Source organism: Micrasema longulum, unplaced genomic scaffold (assembly GCF_059751315.1).
Source record: "Micrasema longulum isolate JH-2025_06_02 unplaced genomic scaffold, ASM5975131v1 h1tg000809l, whole genome shotgun sequence".
Taxonomy (NCBI): Eukaryota; Metazoa; Arthropoda; class Insecta; order Trichoptera; family Brachycentridae; genus Micrasema; species Micrasema longulum.
Window position 1 is genome coordinate 194145 of NW_028278001.1, and position 24004 is coordinate 218148.

Consider the following 24004-nt stretch of genomic DNA (forward strand, 5'->3'; position numbering starts at 1 on the left):
TTTGGAAAGTATTTTTCTGTAAGTCCTTAACGACTTGAATATCGGTGACATTAGCTAATGAATTGATTGCCTCTTCCCCCTCTTTATTTATTCCCCCTTGAATTCTGTGGGCACCCCCCTCCGCATGGTTTTGCCAGAATAACCAAAACGCCCATTTCTATTATCCATGGAATATGTGAACTGAATGATTTATCAATGAATAAATTAGATTATTTCATTGATTCGATTGTTATCGTCTCTTAGCAGAATGAAACGATGTTGCATTTGGTTTACCAATGCAGTTCCCTATGCATCATTGGGTGCGGAAAAGACTACGAAAAAATAGTTTTAATCTATTTCTCTGTTAGGATATCAAAGTATCTACGAATTCGCGTTATTGAAATAATTTTTCTAGCCCAATTTGTCGAAAATGGGAATTGAATTTTGAAGCAGTCACGGCTATCGTTTAACAGTAAATTTTCTCGGTTTAGGTGCATAAATATTCATACAAAACGTACAATGAAATCAATTCGCGCTGACTCAAACAAGAACGAAGATTCGTGAAATTTTTGCCTGTTTATCTTAAAAGACTGTATCGTTTACCAGAGTGAAATAAAAATGCTTTGAATAAACCACGAAATATAAATTACCTGTATCATTTAGTTTGGTATTTTTCAACCTGTGGGACGCGCCCCCGAGGGTCGCAAAGCCTTATTTTGGAGGTCGCGGCCTCAAGCAAGGTAAAAGTAAAAAGCAAGGGCGAAAACCCTTGCTTCCTACACCACAGTAAAAAATACAGTACATTTACAATGCGAAGGTTATGCTTGTTTTTTTTGTATTATAACAGTTTGTGAAACGAGATTTTTGAGACGGAAATAAATAATTTGAAAAAATATCGACTTTCTGTATTTGTTATTTTTATGTGCATATTTGAAGATAATGTTAGTTCACATGCATAGGTGAAATGTGGCGAATGGTGTTTATAATTTCCAAACTTTCCTTGCCAGGGGCGCTATTTTAAATCTTCTCTACCCTTAGAGAGTGATGAATTTTTTAATTTTTATTTTTTGCATGCTATTACACTAGACACACTGATGATTAAACGTCAAATTAATAAGAAGCGTGGAACCAAACATGATGATTTTATATTAGAACAAAAATTATTTAAACTTCTTATCATTCATATTCTCAACTCACTCTTTGATGCGCCTGAACTACTGAGCTCAATAAAATTAAATATCCCAACTAGAAACATCGGACAAAACTCACTCTTTCATACCGATAACCATAGAAATAACTATGGTTTTTATTCCCCTATGCCCAGAACTCTTAGGTCTGCCAACAAACATACCAGTCTTGATTTCTTTGATAATAAGTTGTCTTCTTTCGAACGATCACTGAATCAAATTCAATTATAAATACCTCTCTCCCGCTTCCACTCCCACCGAGTCTATTATATACCATTGTGTCTTCTACTTTCCTTTATAATAACTTACTATGTAAAAATATGTCCTTAAAAATGCTCATTGGGCATCTATATAAATCAATTAATAAATGATCAAATATCATCATCACTCTCCTATCTGCGTCCAGTAGTACATAGGGGACTGCATTAGCAAACCAAATGCTGCGTAGTTCGATCATCTGTTACTTGAAGTAAATGTAATCAGTCTTACGCTTCAGAAGTCAGTCCAGAAACAATGCATTCATTTTAGTATAGAAGAGTCCCGACTTTCTAAATAATAGGGACATAAAAAATTTGTAACTGTACTATAGTAAAAATGTACTTTAATAAAATTAGTATGAAATTATAATGAATAAAATAAAAATATTTCAGTAAAAAACAAATAAAATTATAATTTCACGCCCATCAAACTCAGAACCTGAAGAATGTTAGAGGCAAACGCGTCAACCACTACATAGTTGGGCGGACTTACCTCCACTCGATTTCTTTGGATTAAATTTTTTACCTGATAGCAGCCATCGAATCAAAAACACTTGTTTTGGGTTCTGATTCTTTCATTTCCCAATCAAAACTATATTCATTATTCGCCTGATCACAGAAAATATATTAAATTAAGTATACACATATTTAATATTCCTTCTACAATATGTAATCCGTACAGTATACAAGATTGATATTAAACTATAAATTATACAAGATTGATTGATATTGGCGGCCTCCGTGGTGTAGTGGTCAAGATGCTTGACTCACGCACGGAAGGTTCCGGGTTCGATTCCCGGTGAGAACACAAAAATTAAAATGTGATTTTTCTCAAGCCTGGTTGTTCTGTAATGTAATTCACCACTGTAATTAGGCCTCCTGGCCTGTTGTGGTGCAAAAAAAAAAAAAAAAATAAACAGATCATTTTATAATTGGCGATTTCTTTTACAGTTTTTATTCGACAGAAATTACTTGAGACAGTTAATTTATTCGTAGAACAATTTTTAAGGTTCCAATTATAGTTATTAATTTTTTTATTACAATTTTTTTATCTCACAAATAAAATTCTTTATCAATGCAATGCCTTATTCATCGTTAAGTGTTATTACGAAAATCAGGATATTTTGAACTCTCAAATATTTCCAGTGACACATAGATTTATACAAAACAAAATACATATATCTGAGCCAGTAATCCTTTTTAACTAAATATCCACGGCATAGTTACAAGAATCACAAGAAAGAGATAAAATGAAATAAATGAAAATAAAACACAAGATTCGAGAAATAAACTCAGACGCGTAACAAAATAAAAGCAAAATATATAGATTAATAATATTTACAAAGTTAGTTATAGGTAACCTTATTATTAGTCCGGCATGTCAAAATTCTGAAAAAACCTAGCTTGACTCCGATGCCGTCACATCTAAGAATATTTACACTTTTCGCTGTCCTAGTAAATAAATGAGTTTGAACTATTTATTTATTGTTATAAGAAAGCAAAAGCAAATAATTGGCGTTTGCTAAATCATCAATATTTATGGATTAGATTTCGCACATTTTAAAAATAAGCAAGCGTTACAAATTTCATCACTCAGTCAATGTCTTTTGGTTTGGTGGTTCAGCCGAAACCAAAAAATTTAAAATATGATTAAAGGCACTTCAAAACCCCAAAACTTAGGTATTTTTATTGTTAAACCTTACAAATTTATTACAATAAGTATAAAATTACATACACGAAGAAATAAAAAGCATAAATTTGACGAGAATTTTTTTTTTTTAAAGAAATATTTGCTTTCTTATGATTTACCCAAATATTTAATTTTGAGGGCCATTTTCAACGAGTTGTAAATAACTCACTATTAGAAAATGGAATCAAGTTGGAGTAGAGTGGGATTCGAACCACAGACCTTTGGTATGTGAGTCCGAGACACTAGCCACAGGCCACAATCTAAATAATTTGTTTATTTAAGCGCTTTTTAGTTCGCTGTTATATTATACATATAACTATGTAATAATTCTGCAATGTACGCTATAGGAACATTAATTTATTAACTATAAAACCATCATCATCATTCCCTTTTTGCACCTAATGGTGCATAGGGCACTGCATTGGTACATCAATCGTAGCCTATCTTGATGATTTTTTTGTTACATGAAGATAAGATGATTAGTCTTATTATTCAAGTACCAGTCAATGTCGGCCTCGTGGTGTAATAGTCACCACGTTTACCTACCAAGCAATAGGTCTCGGGTTCGATTCTCGGCATAGTTTTTTTTTTTTAATATTTTTTTTTGTTTTTTTTACAATATGCATATGAGGTAAAACAGAGTAAACGAAAAATAAAGAATAATCAAATAGCAATGATATACATATTAACAGTAAGAATAGTAGACAAAAAATCTCACAATGGCACGGCCTGTTCGTGGGTATACAATAAACGTTTATGAATTTTTCGCTTCTATAATAAAAATACGGGTATAATATATATGTATAATATAAGAAAGAGAAGTGAAAATATTCTGTAAAAGATGAGAAGTAACTTTTTTATTTTATAGTAATTAAAAAGGGAAATAAAAATATAATACTTCCCTAAAAAAATAGAATACTTTTCAATAATCTAATACTAAAAAAAATAATAAAAATCGGTGGTGAGGAGAATCGAAAACGCCTGCTCAACGCGTGACACATCTCTTCCGCACGTTTCGGCTGAGCCGAAGTTTCTGACAGTTTTTGGTTGAAACCGAAATCACCGCCGAAATTTGTCTCACGGTCCGAAACCGAAACGTCGGTCAGTCACTACCTTAAAACCTTTTCCAAAAAAATTCGATCTGATTCAGATTTTCTATCTTCATGTATTAAGAAACCACCATTTAAAACTCGCCAATAACATTTCGAGAGCTCTGTATATTCCTTGACTTACATATTTTATTCTCTGAAAGGATATTTATCTTTGTAAAATATATTAATAACACACGAAATTGAAATCGTCGCTTTTTCTCAAATAAACACGTAAATAGTAAATATTTTTGTGATATCTCTGATAATCACCCTTTTGAAAATAACTACGCCATAATATGTAACGTTCAATCTGATCACTTATTACACGTTTTTATTGAATAAATAGACCTTAGTTAATGATTATCTTGGTACAGGTGTACTCCAATACGAGTATCTTAACTTTACAAGGACAAGGTGACTAAATACAATGTCTTCGACATTTAAATTAACATTTTTAACAAACTACCAATCTGTATTATTTATTCTAGAGGAAGTGGAATTTTATAAACAATTTTGAATTTGAATGAAAATTTATCAAATCAGTATGCCAACAATAATAATAGGAATCTGACAAGCTTTACAAAATCTCTTTTTAATCGAAAGTATTTTTGAATAAATATGAATGAATAAATATGGATTTTTTTGTCTTTAAGGCACCTCTGTTCTAAATGATTAGCCATCTTTTTTTATGAGAACCTCGATTGATAAAAAAATTTCGTTTGATGTTTGATTAGAAGACCTGTTTGATCCTTTCTTTGTGCTCTGCACCATTGGTTTGGGCCAATTTTACTAGTATAAATGTATTTTTTTATTTTTTATACATTAAACGCCCATAGGGCTTTTATAATACAAATTTGCTTAAATATAATACATTGAGTTTATAAACAATAATGGGTAGCAGTTATACAAAGGTTTAAAAAGATACAATAGAAGCTATTGAAAAGTACGCAATTTACTTTTAACTTAATTTAATTTAATTTAAGTGTAACTTAATATCTAAAATAATAAAGCCGAAAATAAAGAAATGAAAACTGCGCGCACATATGCATATATACAAATATAGAAAGGTTATGTCAAAACATTTACGTAAGTTTTTTTACTGTATATTTTTATTGAATTTCGTTTATTTAATTAATTTGTAAAAGCCCGTTCGTCAGTGTAATTTATTCTAATTTTTTTAATACTATTTCAATAGTTATTTAATTAAATTTATAATGTCAAGTAAATATACATTCGTCCAGGGTTCGGGTCTTTTTTCACATACACAACTGCATTTATCATCTGCCTACAAACATAATATATTTCTAATAATGAAACTTTACTCCAAAAGACGAATAAGGGAGAAAAAAAACTATGATTTCCATTTTTTTTAGAGAAAATTGTACTTTTCTCATACGTACATGTACACCTGTATATAGGTTTAATGTGTTGTAAATCAGGAGACTTTCCGGAGAGTCTAAACGAGTGCAACCACTTCAAATTAACTGGCAAATTTAGTTTCAGTTGAGCTCCAGAAATCTTGCCTAAAACCACCAGATTTTTGATTTCAGTAAATAGTCGAAAGGGAAAACCATTCTGTACCTCCTACGGTAAAGTTCCTTCAGTAGATTATTCGATTCCTAGAAAGTTTAAAGTGCGGTGAATACACTATTTTTAACACGTGTTTATTATGTATTATTATTGTATTATATTAATTATTTATCTGTTTGTCCGAACTCGGCATATGACTTACTCTCGTGGAGTGTGATATATAAGCATTTAACGAGCGAATGTTTGATTTAAAATCTAAATGAGGTAATGTCATCATTTATTAAAGCGTTCTGGGAGATGGAACAATGAGAGTGTTGGGAGAACAATGAAATGGTGATTATTTTCTTGACAAAACACTTACATACACACTCGCACTTCCGCTAGGATTTGAGCAGCAAATTCACAGAAGGAAACAATGAACAGGATATCACTCACTTTGTGGACTTGTTGATTTTGATTCACCGCTAAATTCGCCATAATCAGAAATACTTTATTGACACATAATTCAATTTCATTCGAAGTTTTATGTAATTTGTAGATACCTTGCAAAATCAAACTGTTTTTGTTATAAATCGTAGGCTGCAAGTTTTGTTTATTTTAATTAAAACTGGATATCGTGTTAACAATACATCAAACCACACTTTATCAATCACATCTAACGATACATAAAGAATTGCATTGGTTTACGAATTACACAAATCATATCGTAAAAAATATAAAAAAATCACTGAAAAATCTACACATCCTGACTATTCTCAAATAAAGGTCTCATTCCATCACGTAGAATTTGAAATAATAAAATTCTCGGTCATCATAAAACTAATTTTGGTGTCCAGGCACTTCTACCCAGAATGATCGGATTGGTTAGCGAAAATCAGGATGCAGAAATAGAGGAAGACCGAGAAAGACATGGCATGACCAAATCCAACAAATACTTAAAGATGGACATGTCAAAAGTCGGAATAATCGGCGCGCGTGCATGAGAAGATGTATGAATGTAGAGGAAGCGAGATCTGTATGCAAAGATAGAGTGTTGTGGCGTTCTATCCTCTCTGCCTACCCTTACGGGGAAACGTCGTGATGGTTTGTTAGTTTTGTTTTGTTTGTTTGTTTTGAAATACATATATATTTTAAAGAAATTATACAATAACAAAATACATTAATCAATCAAATTATAACTATTCCAACCCAATCTCCCGAAGATGATTTGCTCTTTTTGATAAAAATATGTTGGTCACTTTATTTTTTAAGTTAGGCAAAGATAAACTAAATATATCAAAATATGATGCATTTTTATTCCCGGTATTCTGTAATCTAACAAAAGGTGAGTTATATTGAGCTACCGTTCGAGAATTTTGACAATAAAATATTGTAGATGTTCTGCTTACTATTACTTGATTATTTAATTACTTGACTTAAGCTCATTAGCAAAAGAAAAATGTATTTTAATTTTATATTCATTTATAAAAAAAACGACACAACAAAACTAATAAGTCAAAATTTCAAAGCATCTATACCGTACCTGCGCAAATATGGCGAACAGCTTTCGCAGCTTTATTTCCTCGATCGAACGCGAACAGAAAGAGGTGTCGAAAATACTCGCTTTCGTCTGCTTGACATTCAATTTCAAAGGCTTGCAATCAAATATATTATATTTTTTTTACTTATCAAAAAAAAGCATACAAAAATTAAAATATCAATTATCAAGTCCTACTGAACTGCATAAAATGCAGTTCGTCGGCAGGTGCTTATAGTTAAGTTCTCATATATATATATATATAATCTTATCTCTTCAATTCTATAAAATATAAAAACTTTTATTACTATAGAAAGAAAAGGAAAATATAAATTCCCATGTACATAAAAATATAAAAAAATTCAATACAAAAAACCATGTTCTGAAAGCCAGATTTTTAGCAGACGTCTTTCTCTTGAGCCAGATATGTTTTTTGATTTTTTATATTTAAAGGGAGCATATTATACATTTTTGGTATATTGTACTATAGTATTCCTTTCCTGTATTTATTGTTGAATTTGGGGAGAGCTAGTCCATCTACACTAGTGAACCGAGTATTATATACATGCTCCAATTTATTTGTATGTTCAGATAGAGACGCATGCTGAGAAACCAGCTTGGACCATAATAAAACTCTAACGGATAAAATACGTATAGATTTATACAATAAGGATATTGGAATATCGTGTCGCTAACAATAATTTTTTTTTTAATAAATAATTTTATGTAACGTAAAAAAAACATAGTTTCCTGTAAAGACAGCTTATGATAACATTGTCAATATAATTATTTTGTTGAGTTACTTGAGAATATTTGAATTTCTTAACTCTCTACTTACTTTGTTGTAAGTATTTTATTTTATGTGAGTTATAAAATTGATATGTTAATAGTGTGTTAATTACGCTTTAATTTATGAGTAAGTATCACAATATTATAATCAAACGTGTATGTTTGTAAACAAAATATTTTTATGCTCAAATAATGTGATAATAAAATAGTTAAACATGATTTATTATAATTAATTATAAAGTAAATTGTATTTAATAATAATTGTATGAGAATACAAACACAACATGTTATTATTATGAGAGTATTTTTAAACGTATCGTTTCACTATCTCGTGGTCAAATGGTCTGCGCATTGCCTACAATACGGGTTCAATTTCCGTTAATGAACATGGTTGATATCAAGTGTGTTTTTGAAACGATGTTTTCAAAATATACTATAAGGTGTTAATATGCGTTGCCTAGTATGTAAAATAATTCAGTCAGATGATTCTCTTCACAACAATAAAGGTTTCAGCTCTTTAACTTCACTTAAATCAACAAATGAAAGAATTGAAGAAATACGGATGTTCAAACACAGGCAAAATGGTGAATGTTATACAGTGTGTAAAGTGGCCACTTAAACCAGCCAATGACAGGTCATAAGCCCTGTAAATGCCTAGACTGCCATTTTCCCTTATTTAAGGTATTCTACATCCGTGTTGTAATTTGTTAATCTTAATGACTCCCGAGGGGGTGAAATCCAGTCATTTGTCTGCAAACATTTGTACAAACTCAAATATTGTAGTGTTAATATAAGTTGCGTTCGCTTTTTTCGAAATGAACAGGCATAACAACAACAAAAACTAGTCAATAATGCACTCTGCTTCATTATTTTACAACAAATTGGACAATGATTCATAGCATCTTCACCGTACACTGCGTAAATATCGCGAGCAACTTTTGCAGCTTTTATCCCTCGATTGAACGCGAACAGAAGGTGTACAAAAAGCTCACACTCAAAAACTTGATATTCCATTTTAAGGGTTTGTAATCAAATAAAATAATACATGATATGTAACGTAAAAGTAATCACAGTATCTTGTAGAGCATACAATTTTATTTCGAATGACGTATAACCTTTGCCATTTGTTTTACTTTTGGAGATAATTTTTTTATTTGGAAAAAAGAGGATACAACTTATGTTAATAACTGATATTTCAGAGTCTTTGGACTGGCAAAAGACTGAAGTGTAAGGCTGAAAATATTACCTTCATGTAATTCAGCAATTATTATTAAGAAAATTATGTTACGCACTAGGTGAATATTGAATTTTGTTGTACTTTCATCTTTTTTTCCAAAAATTGCATTATTTGCACAGTCGGCACCAGGACATTGTGCCCTGCTTATTTTGCCTCCAGCGACAAACATTTATTTAACTAGGTTGATTTACACCGTTCACCCTGTCTTTCGTTCACCGTTCATCCCCAGTTAGCATATTTTCCAGATACACAAATAACCTTATTCAGAATATCTCCATTCACAAACATTCGCGTATAAGTCAATATTAAATTGTAACCATAGCAGATTAACCACACGTTGAACAGACAACATTATCAATGCCATTTTTACCATAATATGGAAATACTTTCACCTGACAGGTAGCCAGTAATAATGTTTTTACCGGTGCAGTGAACATAACACTACTATGTACTAGAATAAATTAAATAAATTAATAAACAAAATTCTTAAATGAATTTAAGGTGATCAGTTTTACGCTTCAGGTACCAGTCCAGGGACAATGCAATATTCTAGTCTAAAAACATATTTTTAAATAATTGTTTTGCGTCAACCATGGCGGGAATCGAACCTGAGATCTCTTGCATGGTAGACGAACGCGCTAACCACTACGAAGCCGACAGTGCTACGGAAAATTGGCTATGATAAATGTTATCTTACGCGTAGTAAACATGAAAGCATTTAATTGTACGGCGGAATTTCTCGAATTTTTAATATATAAATCATAAAAATGGTTTTGGGTAGCCTCTTGGTCTATTGCAGTGCAAAGAATAGTGAAAAATGAATACGGATACTAATAACACTGCAATGCAAATCCCAGTATACACCTTCACCACAGTAGTTGTTCAAAATATTAAATCCAACTTGCGGATAGGACGCATACTATTAGAAACTTAACACCAACGCGCAGTGATTAAAATCAGTTGTGCATGTTTTTTATCAGTGTATGTTTGTGTTTACTTCTAAAAGAGCATGTCATATCAGCACGTTGGTTTTATGTTTTTTATGCATCTTATAAAGTGAAAGTGTGTATTCTCCAAGGACAAACGTACCTAAACTCTTGAAAGTCTGTGGTAAATAATTCCTTTCCGCTCAGTGATGTACGAGTATAATGGTGTTTTTTTGTTTTCTTTTTATTCCCTTTCCGCACCTAATGGTGCCAAGGGGACGGCATTGGTACACCAATCGCAGCGTATATTTTGATATTTTTTTTTACATGGGAATAAGATGATCAGTCTTACGCTTGTTTTTCTACAACAGGACGAAATTATATGATATTTTTTAGATATTATGGAAAATAGATTATAGAATAGAAGCGTATTTACATTTATTAATTTATGTACGGTTCCGTGAACCTTTTACATAATAACAATAAACCAGTTTTAAAAAAATACAACAAAAAATAGCATAATATTAAAAAGATCAAAAACATCGAATAAAGTATACAATAGTATACAATATTTTTTGAATAAAGTAATATTACATCTGTAACGAATATAAATATTGACTTACATAAAAAAAAGGTAAAAGAAAGGGAAAAAAAAAATACAGATTTTTTTTAAAGAGAGGTAGAGAAAAAAAAATGCTTTAAAAGTTAAAAAGTTTACATCATGGTTTATATAATACTATTATAATATTAATACTGAACACTTATAATTTTAAAAAGAATTAAAAACAAAAGATTAAAAAGTTAAAAGAAAAGTAAAAAACTAATCATTTTTTGAATTTTCCATTATTGATTCTTTTTCAAATCACAGGACCTGATCATCAGCGGCGTTTATACAATAAAATAATTTTAATCACTGTATTGATTTGCTAGTCGCTGCAAGCGAATAATTGGTGAATTCAACGAATAATTAGAACCATGATGATGACTAAAACAAAAAATTTAGTCTTGTTGGCCCATGTGGAATACAAAACTTTATTGAAGTTATCGGTTCTGGGCAATCTATCTTGTTATTTAGTAATTTATAAATAAATATGACGTCATTAACTGCCCTCCTGCTTGACAGTAACGGTAAATTTAAATTAGAAATCAGGAATTTATAATTTATTTCTGACACAGGCAGACCTAATTTAAATTAAATATATTTTTAAAAACTTTCTTTGTACTCGTTCAAGATCTTATGAGTAGCATTAATTTATATAAATTTAAGAGTTGAGGCGAACAAGTAGAAAAACCATAGGGCCACAAATATCGATTTTAGTTCAGAGTAGAGCCTGAGACAAGAATCATGGACAAAATTAAGAATGAGGTGCAGTGGTTATTTTGACATGTGTAGCAAATTTACAGCAAATGGAAGCAGAAGAAGAGAACCAACTTAAAAGATCGATCGGAGTGTAAAGGAGAGGCGTAGCAATTATCTTCTCCATCGATTCCTTCTGGGAAACGGCGCGGCGCGGCGAGATGGTGTGCTGACAAAAACATTCGTTTTTCATATTCACCGTCATTAGCATTCTGTGTCGAAATATGACGTCATCAATCATATGATCGAGATTACTTATCAAAGACGTCAGTTAACGGAGGATTTTACAAATCCATCTCTAGTAGACCAGAATGAGCAAAGATACATTAGCAAATGTAGAATTACTTTGTATCGCCTCAATATGAGTTCGGTTTGTTTCCACGATATGTCAATAGGAAGCTCCGGTCCACAAATTTAAACAGCTGTACTTGCTGAACGTATTAATTCTGTCATCTCGTCGTAGTTCTGACGCCTAATTGGTTACACGATTCTCGTCAGATTTACATAACATAACTCGGTCGACAAGCAAACACTCCAAGAGAGGAGTACCCAACCGACCGGGCTGATCACCCTAGCTCGGATACATTCATGGGATCATCCCTCGGAGGAAATGCATCGAGTCGATAATCTCCCGATTTCTGGCATTTGATTACCGACTGTTAATAGCGAACTAACAAGGATAAGTGATATTGAATTATAAACGTCTTGGATCTAAACGACGTGATTGGTAGACCGCGTTTTTACAAGGAATAAAAACCACCAAGCTAAACGAAGTTTTTAATGATTTTAACATATTATTATTTTTTATTTATTAAAAACATATATTTACATAAACGTTTCCCAATACGTGAAATAAAAAACAATTCTTATATACATAATAGGGAGTGACGTTTTACATTTGTTTGTTGATTTTATTTTTTATTTTTAGTATTTTTAGGATAACATACAAATTACAAAAAAAACGGTGGTTTTAATCAGTGCTAGACAAAAACAGTTGTAAATGTAACTTTTCACTTATTTCTTAAATATGTTGTATTCCTGACTGCACTTTTTATTTTCTTTGTTCATATCATTAAAGAAAAATATTCCTCTGTAAGTATAATGATGTTGTGCTGTAGTTGTTTTTGATTTGGGTATTAAGATATTACCATCCATTCTAGGTCGCGTACTTACGTTTTGTGACGTAGAAACAATACTTTTTATTTTGTCTTTATGTATTCAAAACGTTATTTTTTTTTAACAAATCATATTGATTATTAAAACTGCGATTATTTTATTTATCTTTAGTAATAATAAATACCTTCCTGCAGTATCGTTGTTCTCACGACTTTTATTTATTTAAATTTCACAATTGTCATCGTTCCCTTTTCCGTTTCCAGCGGTGCATAGGTCACTGCATCGGTAAATCAAATGCTGCGTATTTTAATTATTTGGTATATGAGTGAAGGCTTATCGGTCTTATGCTTCGGGTGCCAGTTAATGAACAATAAAATACTGCAGTTGAAAGAACCATTATAATTAATATTTCACGTCCACCCTGCCAGGAATCAAACCCGAAATCTCAATAATGGTCGGCGAACGGATCAACCATTGCACAATGAGGCGAACTCATCTTCACTCGATTACCTTATTCAGATTTATTCTGAGAGCAGTCATCTAGTCGAAAATACTCTTTTTGTATTTCACACACAGATCTGTATTATTCATTCGCCTGGACACGGAGTAACAAAATTGATACAGTAAAATATATATTTAAATATTGGTTATTAACAATACTCAAAACTTAAAAGGAATCTGTAAGCGTCCCCAAAACCTCAACTTAAATCCAATAATAAGTACATAATTATTATGAACATATTTTTTTTTCAATAAAAACCTTTATAAGCATAAAAAAACAAAACTTACAGGAAAAAAGTGGAACGCTTAAGGTTGAACTTGCCAAAAAAGAGTCTGGCTCTTGTGTTTGGCAAGTTTACAAAATATTAAACAATTCTAAAAATTAAGAAAATTTAACACTAATAACAAATAATAAAAACACAAAATGTATAAATTGATATACACAGGCACATATTATACATACATCTTTATTTTCAAAACACGGTTGATGTTAATTATGTCAGGAAGCTTTTCTTTCATTTATCCTTAAACTTTACGTAATTTATTTTTTGACGTAGATTTTGTGGTAAATTATTGAAAAGCTTCCGTCCTATATAAGTAAAATGATGTTGGGCCATGGTAGTTTTAATTATCTGTAGTGCGTGAAATTAGTTACAAATATTTCAACTAAATAAACTGTATTGACCCCTTTTTTCGACTTTTCAAATTGATGTAATAAATTTATCCATACTCTCGAAAATTGGTGAATGGCGTTAACTCGTCACAAGCGTTTTCCGAACACAGCTGAATCCACACCTCGATCTGTTTATAATTACCTACCTGTCTAATGAAGGGGTCCGCGGGAGTCGTTCGTCAAATTCTGGTCGTGATTAATGAACATCGCTGTACTGTCGTGTCTCTATTATCCCCAAACATGACCTTCATTGTCTCTGGTCGTGCTTGTCAAACATCAGAGCCGTGCGCCATGTTGCAATCATTTCTCTCGCAACGTCATTATTACTTCTGTATTGTCATTCAACTTTCAATAAGTGGCGGCCAATTTCATTGTTTGTTATTTTATTCCAATGTAAACACAACTAAACCGAATATCTCTCGTACTCTTGTGGCGTATGTGAGAGTATCAACGCGACACAAATGTTAACATGAAGTACGTTTTATGCAGGGGCGAATCGTCCAAATAATCGATTATGCACAGCTTACCATTATATTTAACTTTCTATAATAATGTTTTATAGTAATTATGTTTATGGGAAAATAAATTTAAAAAATATTATTTATAATAAATAACCATCACTGTTTATATCTTCTTACGAAAAAAAATATTAAGTGCGCCCAGCCCTTTCTCAGTCAACGACGAAACTAGCCAATTACCTCAGCTTATTTTAACATACAAAAAAGTACACAATATTTTACGTCTTTAACAGTATTTTACATCTTTAACACTTTTTCAGTACTTAAACAAGCTTGCGATTACAAATATTATTTGAAGATTCCCTATTCCGAAACTAGTATTTCGAACATTATTTCTGAAGAACTTTTTTTCTTTGATAGGATACCGTTGACATATTATGTATCACATATAACATGTGGCGTTCGAAGTGGCCGTTTTTGGCATTATTTATTTTAGGCGGCCTCCGTGGTGTAGTGGTCAAGACGCTTGACTCACGCACGGAAGGTTCCGGGTTCGATTCCCGGTGAGAACACAAAAAAAATGAAATATGATTTTTCTTAAGCCTGGGTGTTCTGTGATGTAATTCACCACTGTAATTGGGCCTCCTGGCCTGTTGTGGTGCAAAAATAAATAAAAAAATAAATTAAATTAAATTAAATTAAAGGAATCGGCCAGTGCTCAGTGTTGAGATTTCAATCATAATGGAAATGTCTGCTGGATGTCACTGTGCTATTTTTAATTAACTTTTGTACGAGTGTTGCATCAAAATAGTGTAGAATAAAGCTACGTATATCGCGAAGTCAATAATTGTTGAATGAGTTGATTTCCACAAAACCACAGAAAAAATAGCCATACATAATTATATAACTTACATATTATATACGTATATGTAGGTACAAAGGAATGAACATTTTTGTAGATTACCTATAAAATGAATCAGTGCTCGCTACTGTTTATATGTAATATGTACGAGTATGTAACCTCTTCAAATTTGTAAACATTTTAATATGTAAAAAATGTTGTCAGCTGGATGCAAAACTATTTTAACTGCATTTTATTACTAATATAATGAAGGAGAGTACAATATCAACTAATTTGTTCCATTTTTTTGGATCCTCTTTTCTTAAATTTATTTATTTATTCTTAAAAGATACGTATTATTTTTTAAAAACATATCCCTTACAAGAGCCCTTTGTTGAGTGGGATACAACGCAATAGAATTTGGAAGCATGTTACAGAATACCAAAAATAAAAATTAGTCCGAAAACAAAAATTTTAATAAACATCTGGATAAAACGCTTAATAGCTCTTGTTTTCTTCATTTGGAAAAAATCGACACAACTTATGTAAATACTTACACTTAATAATAAATAATAAATAAAATAATAAGTAAATAACTTAATTTAAGTGAATTCAAAATATGTTTTGCATAAAGTGCTTTTACACAGCATAAATACTATAGTGCCGTCCATTCAGATCATTAAAAACCTCTGCTTTATGTGTGCGTAAGAGTAAGTTTTCAAATAAATCATTCTAGTGTGCCTACTAACACTGACGAAATTTGTACGTACTTGGTTCAACGACCGGCACTCATCATAATTTGGCCCGCCAGGGGCGAGTGGTCTAAATAAGCGATTATGCACAGCTTACCATTACATTTGCCATTCGAAAATAATATTTTATTACAACTAAAATTAATAAAATATTTTTTTTATAAATCACCACCACCGTTTTATGTCTTACTACAAAAAAATATTTACAAAGCTCGGCCAGCGCACAGCCCGTTTTCAGTGACGATGAAACTAGCTGATTACCTCAGCTTACTCATGCATAAAAAAGTACACCCCATTTTTCATGTTTTTCAATACTATTACTTTTTAAAAATAATATTAAAATTATGTTTTACAAATTTTCCAATGTTAATTATGATGCGTTAGTATAGTATTATTTTTTAAGACCACAATAGGCCAGGAGGCCAAATTACAGTGGTGTATTACAGAACAGAACACCCAGGCTTGAGAAAAATCACATTCAATTTTTGTGTTCTCACCGGGAATCGAATCCAGAACCTTCTGTGTGTGAATCAAGCGTCTTCACCGCTACATCACGGAGGCTGCCGTCTTAAACATCTCTTACCCAGTCGCAGTATTTTAGTACTTGTACAAGCTTGCGGTTTACAAATATTATTTCAAGATTCTCTACTTGGAAACTAGTATATCAAACAATTTTCCGACCATTTTTCTTTGATAGGATACCGTTGATAAAATATTATGTATTACATAGGAGATGTGACGTTCAAAGTGGCCGTTTTTGGCATTATTCATTTCATAAGGAATCGGTTAGTGCTCACTGTTGCACTCTCAAGCATCTCTTTCGGCTGCCAGATCTCGTCTTCTTCTTTTCTTCTGCAGCCTTATTCTCTCCACTGCTGGATAAAGGCCTCTTCCTAACGTCTCCATTCCTTCCTATCACCCGCTTTCATCATCCACGTTTTACCGGCAATAGAGGCAATGTCGTCGACCCATCTTTTCTGTGGCCTTCCAACACTTCTTTTGTTTGCCCATGGTCTCCACTTTATTATTCTGGGTGTCCACCTGCTATCATTTTGCCTCGCCAAGTGTCCTGCCCACTGCCATTTCAATTTTGCTGCACGATCCATGATATCCACGACTCCGGTTTGGCGCCTTATTTCTTCATTTCTTAGTTTGTCTCTTAGACATACACCGAGCATCTGTCTTTCCATGGATCGTTGCGTGCATTTTAATTTCTGGCTACTTGTTTGTGTTATAGACATGGTTTCACGTGGAAACTTAAAGGAAAGGCCTATGTACACCATTTGACAAGAGACGTCAGATGATGATGATTTTATGAAATTAGGCTAAATATTACATTTTTTCATAAAAATTTTGAAAAATCTTATCTCCAGCATCGTTATTCATTAGATCTATTTTATTACAATATTTTTTTTCTAACTTTGTTGCGACAGAGAGGGAAAAATTTTTTGAGAAGGGGATATGAAAGTCTAGACATTTACATGGCTCGTGACCTGTCATTGGCTGGTTTAAGTGGCCAATTTACACAATGTGAAACGTTCACCATTCTGCCTATGTTTAAACATCCACGTTTTCTCTACTCTTCCATCTGTTGAATTTTGTGAAGTAAAAGAGCTGAAACCTTTATCACGTGGGTGAGATTCATCTGGCTAAACCAATTCACCTACTTTATATATATATATATATATATATATATTTTTTATTTGTTTATTTTTCCATACATATATTAACATAGAATTTTAAATACAAAAAATACATCTTAAAATTACGCTGTAACATAATTTTGAAAAAATGCCCACTAAGACTTCAGCGTCTGATTTAAAAGTTGAGAAAAGAAAGAAAAAAAAAACAAACAAGATTAACAAATGCTGAAAGAACAAAAGACAGGATTTATTTTCAGTATTTCATTATAATTTTTTTTATTTTAAGAAGGTGTTTATCTGTTCCTTCCGTGCTAATCCAAGACCTCAAACCTACTTTAAACGGTATCAGTGATTTTCTGTTTTGTAAATCTTTAGGTAAAAGATTTTGCACCAACATGTAAGGTGTGCCGTGCCTCTGTGCGAACGAAAATAATTCTTAATCTAAATCCCTAGGGAGGAAGTCATTCTGCAAATATTTGGACAAAATCAAAACATTGTAGAATATTTTTTTAATATTATAAAATCACTTTTTATAATTCAGCTATTGAAAGAAAATTATTTTGGATGTAAATTTCTAAAGAAACAAATTGTATTTTTTTTCTAAAGTTGGGTGTTTGGATAGTATTTTTAGAAAGTTAGATACCATGACTACAATGGGTAGGCTTAATAATAGATAGCGAATTCGTAAATAGAAAAATGCATCGCCTAAAGCTACAGATAATGGAATTTTATTATTAATGGCCAGAACGCTGGTACTCAAACTGTGCAATGATTGTTATGTTATATTATTGTGATTTCCTCATATGTCGTCTCGTAGTGTAATGGTCAGCGCGTTTGCCTACCACGCAAAAGGTCTCAGGTTCGATTCCTGACATGGTTGACATGAAATAATTATTTATTATCATATAATTTATGCTCCTAACTTTTTTTACAGATTAGATTGAATTTTTTTATTATTTACAACACGAGCAGCGCAAAGATCTACATTTCGTTAAAAACCGCATGTAAATTGGTTTAGCCGTTTAGGATTTCAGTGACATCACACGAACAGAAGAATTATATATATGTATATATATATATATATCTATATAAAGAAGGTATAAATGGACTTTTTGATTAATGACGATAATAAATAAATACCTGTTTTTTAATAACAGGTACTTATTCAAAGAATTTTATAAATCTCTGTTTCATGTTCTTATATTTTGATGTCTGCCTAAAAAGTAACAGACAACTCATTTTTGTGTCACTTAGTTTGAGGAGTTTGTATCCTGACAAAGGGTTTAGATATTTGCAACCTGATAACAGTAATTAACACAATTGTTGACACTTCCACAGTTGGTAGTCAGTACCCAACACCCATAAAAGTGAATAGATTTCCTACTGATTACAAACTTGCTACTGTGCAATGTACAAGTATTTCTAGGTAAAAAATGCAGTTAGCTTGTTACCTGCTTTTTCCGTCAATGTCTGCTGTACACATCAGCATTATCTACTTGTTATCACCTTATCCGCACTTAATAGACCATAGAATACTGCATTATTTTATTTTATTTATTAAAATATACATGCATTTTTATTTTTAAACATTGTATTTTTTTTTAATTCGGTATGAAGTATAAGTATCATGTATAACTTTTCACTTCTCTTACTATTCCTATGCAAAAAAATATGTCCATCAGTCGCTCCTTTGAGACGTGAAGAAAACACAAACAAACCAACAAACAAACAAACAAACAAACAAACAAACAAACAAACAAACACACATTCACATTTAAAATATTAGTATAGATACTTAGGTTATATTATGTAAAAGCCTTATAGGCGTAAATGAATAAATCATAGGTATATTACAACTGATCATATACCTCATCATGATACATTAAGGTAATGTGATAAGTCTTTCGCTTCAGGTGCAAGTCCAGCAACAATGAAATACTGCAATGTTAAACCAATATTTATTTTCTTTACCAGTCTTCGTGCCCGAAAAATCGAGCGAGAATAGTTTCAGGAGTTATTTGCCAATAGGGAGACTTCTTCATAACTTCTACGAGAAGGGCATTATGTTGGATTCTCGTTGACAGCTAGTTATCGAACAAAACGACGCATGTTGGACATCAATCGGATGATTGTAACACTTTTACAAAGCATTAAAATAAAGCGAAAAATTGCCTTTTCCCCAACCAATATATACGGCCTTAGCCAATTACAACAGTTACATGAAGAAACATATGAAACTGAACGAAAATAACATAAATGTATGTAGCAAAGACAAACAAGGTGAATACAATAATGGTGTACAATACATTCATAATCACATATGAGACTTCGCGCTAAACCATGCCAATCCATCTTCATCCCACACTGTTAGTGGCGAAGAGATCTACGAAAGGCCGGAAGATCTATTCCAAAGAATTCAAATTCCTGTGACGAATTGACCTATCTACACATTCTGGACATTGGGGCATAAAAACGAACGTTGCTCTTAGAAGATTTAATAAATAGAAGATTTTGACTTCTGGTGACATGGTTGGGAACATGAAAATAATTTTTTTGCAACAGAGATGGGAACTCGCTTATGGCATATAAGGTTCATCTCAGTTCTACGTTTTTCCAATGAAGACAGATTAAGAGATTGCCCTATTTCAAAATAGGTATAATTAAATTAAATAATACCCCTTGGCAATCTGAGCAACCATGCTACTTTTTTAGAAAACGGCGTTGTACAGACTCGATATGGTCAATAGGTTCTATAGTATGGTGACCGAACTGGAGAAGCGTATTTTAGATGGGGTCGAAGTAGTGAGCAATAAAGAGTTTTTATGGTTTAAATTTGTTTGAAGTCCGTCGTCATTCATTTGATAAATCCGAGAAAAGATTTGTTTATAATATTATCAATGTGTTCACGATAGGAGAGTTTACTTCCTAAAATAATGCCAAGAACCTTTATGGACGAAACCATCGAATGGGAAATATTTTTTAGTTTGTAGTTGAATTGTATAAGTTGTTTTCGACGCGAGAAAGATATTATTTTACATTTGTCAATGTTAAGTTAAAGACAATTGATGTCGCACCATTTATTAAAACAATTAATTAAGAAAAAAAGACAATCATTGGGAGATTCAATAAGTTTAAGTATCTTGTCATCAGCAAAAGGCCAAAAAGAGACCCTTACAGAGAAGGTAAATGATCTAACCACATGACAATGGGGCTAATTATATTTTTAGGTTAAAAAATTAAAGTTTTCAATTAAAATTTATTTATTCTATACATTTACATACATTGCAAAATATGTATAATATTTCGAGGCATAGATAACACTCAATAAATCAACAATGAAATTTGAATGTGAAAAATGGTTAAATAAATGAACCAAGTAATTAGAGTAAAAGGAAGTTATCACCTCTAAACATTCTCTCAGTTACATAAAAACATCAATATCCAAAAAAATACGGTTGAGAAAAGATACTGCTCTTTGGTATTTATTTATTATCTGTATACATAACATATACAGGTATAAAATTAAAATTAAATAGTTTTATGGTATAACAAGTTAAGTTGGGAGGGTCCGATGTCTTGCAGGGTACCTGGGTACCGCTGGCACAGAGCGGGTTTAAACTGTGTAACTCGGTTATAAGCTTAGACTATACCCTGTCTGCGTAATCTATAAGTGTGAAAGCACTACAATTAATGATATGAATCATACACGTATAAAACATGTGAGTCGAGTTCCTGTAAAAATACCAAGTTAACATGCATCTAAGTAAGTAGGTACATAACTAAATGTGTTTTTTTTCAAATTCATACAAAGATATGTACATATTACAAAAAAAAAACTACTAACTCAATAACACCAGAAGCTCTGTGTTGAGTTGGGATATAACATGGATACAACATAAAAGAAAGTGGAAGCGTGCATATTATTAAAAAATACTACAAATAATAATTATAACAAACATCTGGACAACACGCTTTATAATAGGTACTATATATAAAACAATGCAATGTATTGCAGCAGTCTGCTGCAATGGCCTCTTCCCAATTTTCAAAATTGAAGAAAAAAAAGCAGTTTACAGAAGGTATTATTTAAGTGTAGGCAAAACAGGAAATTTCAGAGTGATTTTAACAGCATTTGAATAGTGAAAATTATTTCAATTTTATTATGTATTTGTTTATTTTATTTTATTTTTTAATTACTTTTATGTTGAGGCTTATGTCTCAAATAAAGTGTAATAAACTGCTTTTAAGTAAATAAATAAATCGCTGTAAGAATTTTTAATCCAAAAACTGACGATGGAAAACAAAGCACATCAATTTCTTCGTACTCGTTTCCGAGCCAGTGGAGTCTGACGATCGGAGAATTTACAAAATAATTATATAAACCAGACGCCACGACAAAGGTAGACTGTCATCTTGTACATCTAATAATTATAACTGAATGGCTTCGCCGGTATCGAACTTGAGACATAAAAATGGTAGTCTAACGCGCTTTTTACTACACCGATAAATTAAGGGTCTTAATTGATATTTATTAATACGTAAGTTTCATTAATTTATCTGACCTGATTTTATACGCTTTAGATTGGTGATTTTTTGCTCTAAATATTATTTTAATTTCAATTAGGCATTGTACATTTACTACTATCTTCGTATACAGATCATTACCGTTTAATTTTGTAACGAGTAATGAAGAAATCAGCGTTTATGTTGACTTTACAACTACATAATAAAATAATAGACCATGTGGCGAGATATAAACGAAAGGTAAACAATACGAAGGTATCATCATTATATAGGTGCAGTTTGTTTGGACGATGCGATGTAAACAATTTGTTTTATTTATTTAGCGGTCATTTGCCAAAATTACCAGGTCTTCGTCTGCGGTAAGAATCATCGGTCTGATCTTATTCATTGGTACGCGTATATCATTCTAGTCCAACAAATATAACTTTCGTATGTGTAGACAATTCAACGAGTCAAATAATGCGAAAAACGTTGATATTTTTGAAGACAAGAGAACGGTAAATTAAATTAATTATAATAATAAAGCACGGTAATTAATGAATGATTATTGCCGTAGATTATTTTTAGTATAAACCTGCCTTTTGATATTTTTTTGATTTTATTATAACGTTTATTTATCAATATCTTTTATGTAACGTTAATTTTTTGGTTCAATATTTTTAATTCCTCGTACTTTTTGTAACGTAAGACGTTTTGATAGCAGTAAATCGATTGCTTCAATCGGCCGTTCGTACGACATAAAAAGGTCTACGATTCAACGATGTTTAGAGTTTGTCCAAATGTTTGCAGACAAAAATGTTTTCCCTCTCTGTTGCAACAAAATTAGATCTCAAAACATTGTTGAATTAATTAACTGGTAAAGGAAGAAGTATAAAATTAACAAAATGTTTGAATAACGCCTGAGCGTTGCCTAGTAGGTGAATTGGTTCAGCCGGATGAATCTAACCCACACGATAAAGGTTTTAGCTATTTTACTTCACAAAAGTCAACAGATGGAAGAGTAGACGAAACGTGGATGTTTAAACACAGGCAGAATGGTGAATGTTACACAGTGTGTAATGTGGCCACTTTAACCAGCCAATGACAAGTCATACGCCCTGTAAATGCCCAGCCTTCCATATTTTATTCTTCATTTATTATTAAACTATGTACTAACTAATATATATATTTTTTAATGTAATGTAACCCGCAGACAAGCTTCGGCTTTGCGGGAACAGAAACACAATTATGTATGTTACTATTTTGTTAAAATGAATAAAACTAAAAAAAGTTTTAAAAAAATCCCGCTCAATAAGGTTTTCCCTCTCTGTTGCAATAAATTTTAAAAAAAAACTAATATTACAGAACGAGGCAATAAAGGTGGTATAGAGGTGTGGTCCATACACCAAGATTAAATTTATATTAAGGAAATGAAATATTCTGGATATTTAAAAGCGATTTCTCTTCAATATCCTGCCTTTTATTTATAAATAAAAAAACAGGCTGCTTCTTGGGTACACGATGAAAAGAATACAATACAATAAAGTAGATGAGATTTCAGGCTTTCTAAGGTGGGACAGACTGGAACTTAAAACAATCTTTACCAAGGTTTAACAATGTTTCATGAGTTGCCAGAAAGTCTCTGGGAGGCTGGAAGCATCTCCACTTTTCGAGCGAAATGCCACTTGTAGTGAAGAGATAGAGATAATTAATCTGTGTAATATGTAGTTTTAGAAATATATTTCATTTAGGAATATTTTGTTTAATATTTTATTAGTCTTTTAAGTAAATAATTTGTTGGTTATTTTAATAATTTGTAGTTTTATTTAACACGGGATTTCTCCGCATATCTTAAACAATTTTTTCTCTAACATATAGGTTTCACTTAACTAACGCTCAAGTTCACCTAATTAATCTGTTGGAAAGCCTCCAAAATAAATGTTTTTTTTCTTTAATTG

At 31.7% G+C, this 24004-nt stretch overlaps 1 protein-coding gene and 1 long non-coding RNA gene across 3 annotated transcripts in view; one reads left to right on the top strand and one right to left on the bottom strand.

The window, feature by feature from the left end:
- Ih (hyperpolarization activated cyclic nucleotide gated potassium channel Ih) overlaps positions 1 to 24004 on the top strand; it is a 257200-nt gene that overhangs the window by 47030 nt on the left and 186166 nt on the right. The gene's annotated exons all lie outside the window — the stretch shown is intronic.
- On the bottom strand, positions 1338 to 2694 carry LOC148278914 (uncharacterized). Its single transcript, XR_015823042.1, has 2 exons — positions 2342 to 2694; positions 1338 to 2125 (listed from the first exon to the last, which is right to left on the bottom strand). It is a non-coding gene; the product is annotated as an uncharacterized LOC148278914 (long non-coding RNA).